The 13,951-nt window shown below is 43.8% G+C and overlaps 1 protein-coding gene across 2 annotated transcripts in view; it reads left to right on the top strand.

The window, feature by feature from the left end:
* The first annotated feature begins 2,095 nt into the window (after window positions 1-2,095).
* The window catches only part of LOC147678637 (monocarboxylate transporter 13-like), a 220,549-nt gene continuing 208,693 nt past the window's right edge, over window positions 2,096-13,951 (top strand). The window contains exon 1 of one of the 2 annotated variants that reach the window (XM_086946085.1): window positions 2,096-2,225. The gene's annotated coding sequence lies outside the window, so the exon portion shown is untranslated. The remainder of the gene's footprint in view (window positions 2,226-13,951) is intronic. The other variant, XR_015302483.1, reaches the window with a different exon arrangement.

The raw sequence follows: 13,951 nt of genomic DNA on the forward strand, positions 1-13,951 counted from the left end.
GGACTGTGGGAACAGTTTATTAAACGTTTAACTTCTTGGGTAGAGACGTTTTAATGCAACAGTGTTGGCTGCAGAACTGCGGTGGATTAATTTTTTCACACAAATCACGAATCTAATAAGGGAGTCGATGACAGATTTCTAGGCAGCCCAGAAGCGATCCTTCCATCACACCTCGGCCCCATGCAGGGCAGCGTCCATTAATGCGACACAGCGCACAGAGCCAGGGCTCATGAAAAAGGGTAGAAAAACACCAAAACCTTCGGTCGATGGGCTTATGCACTTGGAAATGTTAGTTTAGCTTCCCCCTGAGGCTTTTGTGTCTTAATTTCAGCATTTTGAAGGTGTCGGAAAAAATCCAATTGATGAGGCGATGGGGGTAGCACTTTTAGATATAAAAAAATAAGGTATTTCCCGACCACACTGGCTTGATTTAATTTTTTATTTCAAGTTCGACAAATATGTTGTTTCAAAACCTACTTGAGATCATCCAGCAAAGAAACATCACAGGGGATCGCTCATTGATTTATATTGTTAGGAGCTTAACTGTGGTGCGAAGCATCTCTTATAACAACAAGCACAAGCCGCGTGCTTCGCACAGCAGCAGGGGGAGGGGCGAGAGTAGGGAGGCTGCACGATTCCTTCGTGTGAGCGAGGGCCCAGGCGCGATAATTGCTGCCATATGGCGCTAGCTGCTCGCTCCCGCGAGGGAATCGCCAGACGTGCACGCATTGCCATTGGAAGCAATGCAACGCGTGCACTGTGTGAAAAATTGGGGTTTTCTGACAAAAGTCTGCCTTTTCCTGAAAGCTGGGACAATTGGGATTTTAGCACCAGAAACCCTTTGTTGATTCCATATGCAGGGAAAAAACAGATGCTTTTTTGGCTCTACTTTTATCCCAATAACCCAAACTTTTACTGTATTTTGGTTAATTTCTTGGTCCCCTCCAAGGCAATCCACAAACCCTGAGTATCTTTAGAATCCCCAGGATGTTGGTAGAAAAGGACTCAAATTTGGCGTGGATACCAGGAGAGGCACATGTCTGGGAAAAAAGGCGGGTGGGGGAGGGGGTCAGGCAGGTGGGGGAATGTGGGGCAATGGAGACAAATAGATTTTTTTTTTTAAGAACTTACCTGCCACCCTCCAGCATCGCAACACGCTCTTCTGCTCCTCTCTTCTCCTCTTCACTGCAGGCAGGCAGAGGCTCCTAGCCTGTCCTGCGGCCAATCCTGTAGCTGCTCTACTGAATGACACACTTTCAGGATTGGCCTGAGCCCCGATGATTTGCGCTCCAGACAGACTGGGCGCCTGTGCCTGCTCTCTCCAACCCCAGCAATACAGCTGGGCGGTTGGAGAGACCTTCACTGCGCATGTGGATTATGCGCATTGAAGGCAGTGTCTACCACTTTTCCTCCAGCCTGTTACCACCCTGGCCCCAAGACTTGGCACAAGAAAAATAAAACGATAATAAAATAGATTTTAAACCCGTTTTAGTAGTGTTTTGTTTTTCTAATTTTTGAAAGTGCTAGCCATAGCGGAGGAGCCGCAGCTGTTGGATACCTTATAAGGATAAATAGTTACAGGGGCCTAAGCGTGAACTATCCCAAACAGCCAAAAATAAATGCTTAGCGCAGGGTGGGAAAAAGGCCTAGCAGCGAAGGGGTTAAAATAATACTTTACAGGTAAACATTGACAAAGCCAACAGCTATAAACGCAAGTTCTATGGGCTTTGCCACCTCTTATTACTAAAGCATCAAAGGACCTGTTTGTGTTTATATTTGTTTGTATGATTTTGTCTAATATTGAAACTGACTTCTGGATATGCTATTGAAGGGGGGGAAAGCAGAATCCTCGCCTCCAGTCTTGACACAGGGTACTTTTAATGACAAGAAAAATCATCAAATAGATTTTTAGTGAAGCTTACAGAGAAATACAGTGATGCTTTCTTCCTGAGCCAAAACGTTGTATTCATTTGTTCATCTTGTGACTTTTATTTTTTACTACAGTGTTCTATGAGTCAGCATAACGAGTTATTCCTTTTTATGTCACAGAACCCTTGGGCCACTGCCCTCTTTTCATGTTTATGCTCGTGATTGACACGAAGGGTGCGCGCGCAGGCGCACGCGCTGTCAGAGGCTTTTGCCTGCAGTCGGCTGCCGGTCTGCATCGCTACATGTGAGTCCAGGTCTGCACGGGAGGAAGCACGCGCTCACCGGAAAGGTCTAGGGTGAGTGACAGCTTGTTAGGTGGCAGTAGAGGGGGCTCGTGGTCTCTTGGCGGAGAGCCATATAACGGCATCAGAAGGCGGGGCTTGCCCGAGGCGACCACCTGTATCCTATGAATTGCATCAGCGTTCTGTGGACAGCTATTTAGCATGTGTGGGCGGGGCTTATTCATTCTTTTGTGAGGGTAGTTACTATTTCCTCACTCGGGCACGCCCCTGTGGTCACGTTTTGCATGGTACCGCCCTCCTGTCAAAGTCCCACGTGGACTGGGCGGAGCCGACGTGAGGAACGTCATCGAAGTAGGAGGAGTCTGATGTCAACTTCAAAGGTAAATAAACGAGGGAGGCAGCTATGGTGGGCATAGAAAAAACACCAAGGTGACAGCTGAGTGCAAAGAGATTGAGACCGGTATTTTACACAATTTTGCCACCATAAAAATATTTTAACCAGCTTCAGCCGTTATGATTGTGAGCGGCTTTTAAATATGGGTACCTGCGGGCAAACACCCAGGATCTTTGAGCTCTAAATGAACACAGATTGTTTTGTTTTACATTTTTCTGATTGCAAAATGACATTATCCATAATCTTGCGATTTATCATGTTGTGAAAGATGGAAGTCAAAGGTTTGGAAACAATCGATCCCTTTTATTGCAGGCTGTCGCAGCAGCAGCGATGTAAGTGCGTCAGTTGTCTACTCATTCATCCACCGTGTTTGAGTGTTAGGAAACGGTGTCATGGGCCACAAGACGGCTAACCATTTCGGCACTACCAGGATTATTTCCAGTCGTACAATAAAAGGAGTTTTGCAAACATAAGAAATTACATTTAAAATTCAATGGCATATGCCATGTTAATTATGTAAAAGATTCTAAACTATCTGTTTTAAAACTCTATAATGCTTCTTGCAAGTTTTCCTCAGACTGCACCTGTACAACATTGCACATCTGTAACTGGTGCATTTTGCAAGTGTCTTCAGCTTAGCTCGCAAGGGACCCCATATGTATTGTATTGTAATTGCATTTAAATCGTGTTTATTCCTTTGGCGAAGCACTTTATGTAGGGCAGAATGCTGTTCCAGAATCCAAAGTCAATTGTTAATACATTGTCATTGGTTATTGTTGGTTAAATGGATTAGTCTTGTCCACTCATGCAAACTGTTCCATCTATTCACTCCACTTTGTTTTTGTGGCAGTTAAATTAACCGGAATTCCTTGTGATAATTAGTGGGGTGGGGATGATGGGGGTGTGAGTTCATGAAGATGGTTGGTGGTTTTAATACAGGGGTCTCAGACCTGTGATGTAATGAGAGCTACTTATTATAAGTGGAAATCATTATGAGCTACTAAAGGCTAAGCAACAAGCGCATTTTCTTTTACCCACAATGCCCTACAAACCTCCTACTTTACCTACAATCATGCATTTCCCTCACTTTTCTATGATGTAAAATCCAGAACTTTTCTACAAAATCCCTACCACCCAGCATTATCCCATTTGTGCCAATAAAAATGATGGCCCGCTACTGGAACAAATCAAACCAAGGTCAGTGGGATCCCTTGCTTGAAGTGAGACCTAATGTTAGGATTGGAAAGACTCATTATTATTATTTTATTGAAAATATATATATTGCTGCCATGCATTGGGCTTTCTGCACCCCCCCCTTGGAACAGTACCCCAGTCTGCACCCTGGGGAGGGGGGGGGGGGCAGAAAGACTTGCCCCCTTTAGTTGGGGTGAGGGCATGGCCAGCCCATGTTGGAAGCCCTCTCCCCTATATATATATTTTTTTAATTCCCTGGTGTCTAGTGGGCCTTCTGCTCCCCTGGGTGGCAGATCGAGGGTAACCCTATCTTCCCCCAGGGAGTTAGAAAGACTGTTTCCCCTTTTATTAGAGGTGGGCATGGCCATTCCTATTCTTGGCAGCCCCACCGCTCTTTTTACTTTTCAAATAAATCCCTGGTGCCTAATAGGCATTCTGGTCTCCTGGAGGGGGGGGCAGATCAGGGGCAGTTGCCCCCGAGCGGGGCAGAAAGACTGTTTCCTCTTAATTATGGGTGTGGGCATTGTCAGGTCCATTCTGAGCAGCCCCCACCCCTTTATTTGTTTTTTAATATAAAATCCATGGTGCCTGGTGGGCTTTCTGCCACCACGGGCAGGTCGTAGGCAATTGCTCCCATCTGCCCCCGAAAGACTGTTCACGTTTTTTGTAAGGGTGGAGGCATGGCCTTGCCTATACTGGGCAGCCCCACCCCTTTTTTATTTAAAAAGAAATCCCTGGTGCCTAGTAGGCTTTTTACCTCCCCCGGGAGTGGGGCAGATCTCAGCCATTGCCCCCATCTGCCTCCCAAGGGAGCAGAAAGACTCTTCACCCTCCTATTATGGGCGGGGGTATGGTTGTACCAGGACAGCAAAGACTATCATCTTTGGCATTAAGCACAGGTTAATTTAATTACTTTTTGAGGTGCAACATAACAAATATAGTTGCTGTTACTTGAGTAGGATTTCACACTGCTAAGCCAACAACCCAATTACTCACAAATGCTATACTGTAGCCCAGGGATCCATCTCTCTTATTAAGAACCAAAAGAACCAAACTAGCATTTCTGCTGCAATAAATACAAATTGGCCCACTGCTCTCCTATGGCTTAAAGATCGAGCCTCCAAACCAGTTGAAATCTTAATCATGAGTACTGTTCCTGCTTGTGTAATTCTGAACTGAAAAATAAAAATAAAACCAATGTGTGTTAACATTTGCCACAAACAGGGTTTTTGTTAAGTTTATCTTTAGTCCAGGGTCTGATAGCTAATGCAATACGGGAAGAGTATCAAATCACCATGAGTTTCACAATGCTTTTAATTTTGCTCCCCTACATTCCTTCCAACTTAACATCTGTGGACACAACAAACTTGTTACAAACCTATAGGCACACACTCAGTAGATTGAAAGGTGTCGATCTGTAGGGCCAACATTCCTTCTGGCATAATGTAGTTTGTAGGTGGTAGACAAGAAATGGCATCTCTTTTTAAAAATAAAAAAAAACACGAAGGAACTGAAAAAGGACACATTTTGGCAAACACTTTTGAACAATCAATCAGGAACACAAGAGCTGCCACTTATAAAGAGAACATTCCAGTATAATCCCTTTGCCCAAGCTCTTCACCTTGTTTCCTGGCGACAATGGATTTCTGGAAAGGGACAGAATGTATGCGTAGGAAAAAAAGAGAACCTTAGACACAAAATAGCCGAGTACTGTGGAAATGTTCATAAAACATGAAAAAGCAACATATATATAGATATACATACATATATGTATACATACATACGTATGTATGTATATATCCATATATCATGGTTTCATAGCGTTTTTTTCCTTTCTCTACCATGTTTGGGAGTCTCTCTACCCTCTGTATTTTATGTGAAGAAGGTAGAGCAAAGGTTGGGGTTTGCTTGCTTTTGTCATCAGAAATGTTGAAAAATACACAGGCATTACACCGTTCATGGAGTTTTGGTAGCTATCAGCTTTCTCCTTTGCACAGACGAATCTTAAAAACAAAGTATCAGTAGCATACAAAAACAATGCATGTACCACTGCACTGCCAGCTACTGCCTGTATCAAAACAATGGTGAATGCAGTGCAATTTCAAATCTTATACACTTTCATGGCTCTGTAAGCCATCGAACTGGTACATTGACAGACCGTTCGCCCTCTACTGCCTCTGTTCAACTAAGCTGTGAAAATGGCTGATACTAGTGCGTTGCGCTGGCGCATTGCGCTGGTGCGTTGCGAGCAACTGACCATGAATCACATCACTTTAGACAACTCTTTCCAAAGAGTGCTGGAGCCAGGTTATAAAACTGGCCGGATTGAAAAACATTTGGAAATAGATGGGTATCTTTTCAGCCCTCCAGCGACCCTCACTTAAACAACTAACAGCTGATTTTACAACGAAGGCTGCAGTCAGCCGGGGAAAGGTTCCAGTAGGCTCATGTTTTCTGAAATAGTCAAACAGGCAGGGCCTGGGTATTCTGGCGAAGCATTCGAGTATTGAAATTGGTTTTGACGCACTCATATTTAAAATGTTCATGCTCGCAGCAGTTCTTAATTGTTTCAAGTTTAACTTCCTTAATCAATCGGATTGAAACTTCAGTTTTTGTGACCGGCATTGTCAGAAGCTACTATTCTTCAATAGCTGCTCTGAAGTACCCCATGAAAAAGGCAGGCGCGGGGAAGGAGCAGACTCAACTTTTGTGCTTGCAGCTGCTCCAATTCAATTCCTGAATGAGGAATTAATAATCCACGCGGCCTCAGGGATTGTTTTTGCTGCATTTATTCTTAACAGGTTCTAGCTGCAAAAAGGGATAATTCCTACTCTGTGCAGGCCGGCATGTCCTGAACTTTCCCAGCCTGCCGCACCCCTACCTCACTCATCAGCCCGCCCTGAGCCACAATTGTTGAAATGGTATGAATTTGATGACACTCTTTGGTGAAAGGCAGGCGTGCTGCTGACATCACTAACGTGATGCAGTGATCATCTGGTCCTGGGTGGGCCGTTATCTGGAGACATACCAGGCAGGAATCCGAAAGGAAAGAGAACAGGTACGTACATTTATTTTTAATAACTACTGGCCCAGGGGATAAAAATGTAGTAGTTTTGGCCCTGAATAATAAGTGCCAGTGCTGAGCACCGGAAAGCACCGGCACAAATTAAGCACTGAATGTAATGCTGCTTACTTACAGACATCCTCCTGCTCTTCCCACCTTTGCCTAGGCCTCTTGAGCTGGCCGTGTAACGATACTCAGGCCCGCCTCCCCCCTCCCCTCTCTGCAGCCAGCAGTGCTGCGCTGCCTGTGTGAAATTCTTCACTTTCAGTTTAAAAGACGCCTACCAAAGGAGGGGGGGGGGCAAGGACTCCCAGGGCAAAGCAGAGGGAAACTTCTTGCTTTTTCATCAGCAATTCAGTATTGCATGTATTCATGACCCCACCCCTGCAGTGCCACAAAGCATGCCAAGAAGCACATTCATTTGTGACCTCACTGTGTACCACGGCATATAACGAAGATAGGTTTTGAGACTGATGCGTTGCCGTGCTGATGAAGGCATAAATCACGGCGTCCCTGTGTTTTCGGTGAGCAAACCAATGCAGCAACAAAGGTTTAATAAAAACAAAAAACAATGCTCTTTAAACAGAACCATTTCATAACGCTCCCACCGTTGGGTTTCCTTGACACAATAAAAATAAGTGCAAAAAAAGTAATGTAATAAACAAACAAGCAATAATACTTGTAACAGGGCCAGTTGGCGGGGACAGGAACCATCCACAGAAACACCCAGAGATAGGAGGAACAAATATAACGATTAAACACTGAGAGCAAGGGAATTTATACATGCACACAATAGAATGATTGGGCAGAGAGAGGCGTGATCAATGCCTAGAAGATGCGATACAACATGCCTCGCAGAGCAGTGCATGTGCGCTGCTCTAGGCTCAACCTAAAAACAAATACGTGATGCCTAGTGGACTTTCTTCCCCCCCTGGGGAGGCATATCGGGGGCAACTGCCAGCATCTCCCCCCCAGGTGAGGGGCAGAAAGACTGTTAATCCTTATGTAAGTGGTGTGGGCATGTCTGTGTCCATACTGGGTAGCCCCTACCCCTCTTTTCTTATTTAAAAAACTCCCATGTGACTATTAGGCTTTTTGCCCACCTCCCCCCCCCCCTACCCCCCATGACAGATCGGGAGCAATTATCCACATCTGCCCCCCCCGGGGGGACAGAAAGGCTTAATAAATAAATAAAGGAGGAGCACAAGCCCTTACCCAAGGGACTGCTCATCCTTTAACAAACAAAGAACACAATATGAGGGGGGGTCTAAGGGGAAAAATATTTAAAGACCAGCTTGCATCCTGTCCCCCAAACTAAACAGTTTAACAACACACAAAGGATGCTAAGGGTCTCTGAAAAAACAGTGAGAATACTAAACACTCAGTTGTAGTGTGTAGAAAAAGTTGTTCAAAGGAGAGAAAAGAGAAAACAGAATAAGAGGATGAAATGAGTTGAGAGTACCCATCAGCCCACCAGTTGGCGGAACCTCATCATCTGGGTTATAGTTGGAAACTGGTATCCACTAGACACCTCTTCAGATCTCTTTCGAGGAGTGCTAGTATTAGATCCGCCAGTGAGATGGACAGCCAGCAGGTAATATTGGTAGGTTGAAGGGAAAAGGTTGCAGTGCTCAAATAAGTGTGAAAAGTAAATGTGATAGTAATAAAAATGCCTGTTATGGTGCCAAAGACCAACTTTTTTGGGAGTGATCAACATAACGGCATGATTAAAAGCAGGGTGAAGATAGTATGGAAAAAATATTACTATCAATTATAGATATTGGTTGGTCGACATGCTTCAGCCTCACAAGGCTTTCATCAGGACCTATGATGTACACTACTGCAACAGTAAACAAAAGAAAGACAAGTAATAGTGATGTAGACCTACCGGTACATTGTTACTATATGGTAGTCTCATATCATTGTGACAAGAACTCTCCTAAGGGAAAAGAAAAGAGAAATACACACAAAACAAAGCAGATGTAAACATATTAGGGCACATCAATGTTTGTGTAAATCAATATACCACACTTTGGTAAAAATAACTCACCCATAATTGTTATGGAGGCGGCCTCACCTCGCCTGGCGCTCGCTCAGGTCAAAGAGGACCCGCTCTAAACATGGGGAGGAAAAATAAATTGCATGTATGAATCTAGCCATGAGGTACGTAGTAAGATTCCTTTGGTCATAATCTTTTGCTTCTGAAAGACCAAGGGGTATAATAGGCAATGACTTGTGGCAAAATTGCAAGGAAAACACGTGGATGGAGTCAAGATGAAGCGCCTCTAGTTTGTGTTGAATAATAAAGCTTAGCGCTCAGATTTTGAGAGATAAATTCTCATACAGCTCTCTACACGGGTATGTGCATGTGTAGCCAAACTCATATGGAAGAAAGGAGCGCACATGCAACGATCTTAAGCATGTGTATAAAAAGCATGTCCCGTATGATAGAAGTCAAATGTAATCAGTATTAGCACTCTCTAGAGATGACAAAAAGGATTCCATAGCTGTTATTGCAGGAAATCCAGAGTGCCAAGTCTCAACGGGAGACAATGCTAAGCCGGGATATGTAGCGGCGAATAAGGTAGAAGAGCCCGGATTACGTTTACCAAAGTGTGGTATATTGATTTACACAAACATTGATGTGCCCTAATATGTTTACATCTGCTTTGTTTTGTGTGTATTTCTCTTTTCTTTTCCCTTAGGAGAGTTCTTGTCACAATGATATGAGACTACCATATAGTAACAATGTACCGGTAGGTCTACATCACTATTACTTGTCTTTCTTTTGTTTACTGTTGCAGTAGTGTACATCATAGGTCCTGATGAAAGCCTTGTGAGGCTGAAACATGTCGACCAACCAATATCTATAATTGATAGTAATATTTTTTTCCATACTATCTTCACTCTGCTTTTAATCATGCCGTTATGTTGATCACTCCCAATAAAGTTGTTCTTTGGCACCATAACAGGCATTTTTAATACTATCACATTTACTGTTCAGTCTTATTTGAGCACTGCAACCTTTTCCCTTCAACCTACCATTATTACCTGCTGGCTGTCCATCTCACTGGCGGATCTAATACTAGCACTCCTCGAAAGAGATCTGAAGAGGTGTCTAGTGGATACCAGTTTCCAACTATAACCCAGATGACGAGGTTCCGCCAACGGGTGGGCTGATGGGTACTCTCAACTCATTTCATCCTCTTACTCTGTTGTCTCTTTTCTCTCCTTTGAACACATTTTTCTACACACTACAACTGAGTGTTTAGTATTCTCACAGTTTTTTCAGAGACCCTTAGCATCCTTTGTATGTTGTTAAACTGCTCCTCCTTTCTCAGGTGCAACGTAGGTGGATCCCTACTTCGAGAGCGCCCTCCTGTAGCAATCCCCAAACAGGGATCTACTAGGCAGAAGTACCATTAGAAGAGGGAGATTCTCACCTTTCCAACAATAACTTGGGGGAGTAAGGGGAAACCCTCCGTTGTCAGCCGCACTGAGCAGAGCGTGCAGGTTTTGGGCCATGGCATCAAAGGGGTTAAATGAAAGTAAGAAAAATATTTTTCTTCACTTTCTCCCATCTAAAAAAACGGCTGTATTTTTCTGTCATAAATATGGCCCTGTATCTACCATCCACTGGGAGCAAGATGCCCCCTGTTTGTAAACGCAACGCTTTTAAAGTTAGAAAATTAAAATAAGGAGGGAACACCCAGATTCATCAATCTAAATTGCGCTCGCAAAGGGCCAGATTCTGAGAATCTGGCCCTTTGCGAGTGCAATTTTTGCATTTGGGATTCATCACCCCAAATGCAAAAATCGCTATTTGCGAAATCGCATATTTGTGAGGAATTGGATTTAAGGAATCTTTATTAGAGATTCCTTAAATGCAATTCATGAACCAATTTGAAATTGCGAATTCGCAATATTTGGTCGCTATTTACCACGAAGTCTGACTTCGTGGTAAATAGCGAAAAATTGGAAAAAAGCACTTTAGTGCATTTTTCTCTGTTGCATGTTACACACACACATGTCCTTTGGACATGTGTGTGCGCAACACCTGTGTAAATATGCATTTCAGGGGTGCTACAGGGTGTCCTTTGGACACCCCTGGCACCCTTGAAATCGCTATCTTATTTGCGATTAGCTAATTGCTAATCGCAAATAAGGAATACTCCCCATTCATTCCTATGGGCCTTTAGGCCCATAGGAATGAATGGGGAGTTATTCCTTATTTGCGATTAGCAATTTGCTAATCGCAAATAAGGAAGATGTAGGAATCGCAATATTTTTTGCGATTCCTACATGAATCCCGTTTTGCAAGTCCTTAATAGCGATTCCTTATGAATCGCTATTAAAGACTCGCAAAACGGGTCTTTGATGAATCTAGCTGTAAATGATTAATACCATTTTAGTTAAAATGTTCTCCCATTTAAATGCATAAACAAATAGCTTCTTGCTCTCACGCTCCCAATCTGAAATTAACCACAATTTTTATGGACCCTCATTGCGAATGTCGAGAACTGAATCTGGCATTCACTGCTCAGTGTCTGGCCCTGCTCTCTGCAGCCCAATGGCAGGACTCTGGCCGGAGTCTGTGCCAGGTGCTCCCTACAACCGAAGACCCTGGCCTCTTACAAGACTCAGTTGCTGGGCTGTGGCAAGTGCCACTTTGGCGACAAGCCAGAGCCCGGAGCGTTAAGTTGCTGCAGCAACTCGTAGTACCCAAGCGTGGTTCTGTGCTCGTAATAACTGGATGTAGATTAGGTAGAAGCCAATGCCGGCAAGCGGATATTTTGCTATTGCATTTAAGGAATTGCAAGTTGTGATTCCTTAAATGCAATGTAGGAAGCACCCAAGTTGTGCAAATTTTGGCTTAAGGAATCGCAAAATACCACCAACTTCAAGTTGGTGGTATTTTGCGTTTTGTTTGAAAAATGCACTTTTTTGCATTTTTCAATGTGCCATGTGGGTCACATACATGCCCTTAGGGCATGTATGTGGCCACATGTGCACACATGTTAATTTCAGGGGTGCAAAAGGGTCTCCTATTTACAACCCTGAAATTGTATTCTCAATTTGCGATTCTCTAATTGAGAATCGCACATTGAGAATGTCTTCCTATTCATTCCTATGGGCCTTCTAGCCCATAGGAATGAATGAGAAGGTATTCCTTATTTGCGAATCTCAATTTGCGATTCGCAAATAAGGAATAAGTGGGATTCGCAAAAAATGTGCTAATCCTACCTACATTTCGTTTTGCGATTCTTTAATTGCGATTCCCTAAAAATCGCAATTTGAGAATCACAAAACGAAAATTACCTACATATGCCCCAGTGTGTTTTATTTTGCAGTCCGGCCTTTTCCCTATCTAATACAGATATAATTTACTTTGAAATAAAAACAAGACACTTATTTAAAATAAAATAAACTTTAATGACGCAGTACTTGCTCAGAAATTAATTCAAGGCTGTAAACTACTCTGGGGGTGTCGGCGAGCTACTGTAATTCACCATCAACTGGTTGAAGATCCTTGGGATAAAAGATGTGCTAGTTGAGATTAGGTATGGTTAAGTTGCATGGGAAGACTTTGGTTGTGATGTTTAAAATTAGTTGTGGGCAATTGGCAAAAATACATTAATAAATATCAAAGCAATATGCATGTGACTCAGAGAAGGTCGTGCTCAGAGTGAAGCGGTATTGAAAGGATGGAATGGAAGGAGAGGGCAATTTAAAAGGAAAAGGAAAGGCGTCAATCAGAATTTTTTAGTTATGGTCAGATTTCATGCTTGATTTTAGAAATATAGAGGGTTCTTTTTGAAATAGCAAGCCATTTGAGGAGTCAGAGTGTAGAAAGAAGCAACGTTATTTGTATGTGAAGATAGTGCTCTATAAGATCCTTTTAATAGGCATTTGGGCCCCTGTGTTCACTTGAATGGTGTATTTATTTATAAATGTTTTACTGGTGTAATGCTTCGTAAAGTGGATTTTAACCATGCAATATTCTGTCTCAGCGGCGTGAACTTTCTGTCCACAACTAGGCTGCGGTTAGACCACTTGTGAGAAGGTGGTTCTGCCCATCTAATCGGCCCAGATGTTTTGCTTTATGATCACCTGGTTTTGACCTTTTACTGTGGGAATGCCCCATAAAACCTTTCTATGTTAAACTCATGGTAAAATGGGCTGCACCTGTTTACCGCCAGTGTCCACCTTTTAGGCTATGGCTGCTGAGACGCAGCAAGGGTGTGATTCAGTTGGCTGGTGTCACGTGGGAGACTCCTGTCTTGTGCTGCCCAGGACCTGCCCACAAGTAGCCTGGCGCAGGAGGGACTCTACAGGTTTGGGTACTGACCTGGGTTAGGCCGCATAATGCTAGCATAGAGCAAGTCAGTGTGCTTATTCCACTCCATTAAACACTTATGGTGAAGGCTGCCTTAGAGTGGAGCTCCGCTTCCCCTCGGTCTATAGACACCAGAGTTATACCGATGTACATTGTAACATGTGTGGAAATAACAATTCTGTAAATCTGTACAGCTTATGGGTCATCCAGGAATGTCATATTTATCTAGCTCAGCTCAGGATCAGAGCTCAGGTCTTTTGTCTCCCTGCTGGGTGGGTTTAGTTACTTTTCTCTATCCAGTGGCAGGAATAAAGGCCTCCCCCGCAAGGGATCAATTAAAAGTGCTGGTCAGCTCCTGAGGAGGAAAAGTCATGGGGCTTACTACTCTACTTCAAACAGCCAGCTGCCATTCTGTGCCAGGAAGAGGGCCTGCCCAAGCTCACTAGACAAAGGAGGGATTCCAGATCTGCTGGGGAAGGTACTGACTGTGACTTCTGTGAGGGGTGGAGCTGAGACCCCAGAGCACAGGTGGCAAGTGACTCCTGAGTGGCCCCATTTTGAAGTATGCCAGCAGGCTGTGTAGGAAGGTTGGGACAGGGCAGAGAGCTGATGTGGCACATCAGTATGGGCTAAAGACACATCTCTGCTTAAACACCCTGCGCCAAGTTCAAAGGTCCTGCACAGAGGGTGGAGCTGTCTTTGTGGTGCTTTTCGGCTGAGCACTATGAGAAATTGGAAGGAGGAGCCCCTGACTGCCATCTGCCCTAAAGAGTCTTACTTAGATTGACCCC

Source organism: Lissotriton vulgaris, chromosome 12 (genome assembly GCF_964263255.1).
Source record: "Lissotriton vulgaris chromosome 12, aLisVul1.2, whole genome shotgun sequence".
In the NCBI taxonomy this organism is placed as follows: domain Eukaryota; kingdom Metazoa; phylum Chordata; class Amphibia; order Caudata; family Salamandridae; genus Lissotriton; species Lissotriton vulgaris.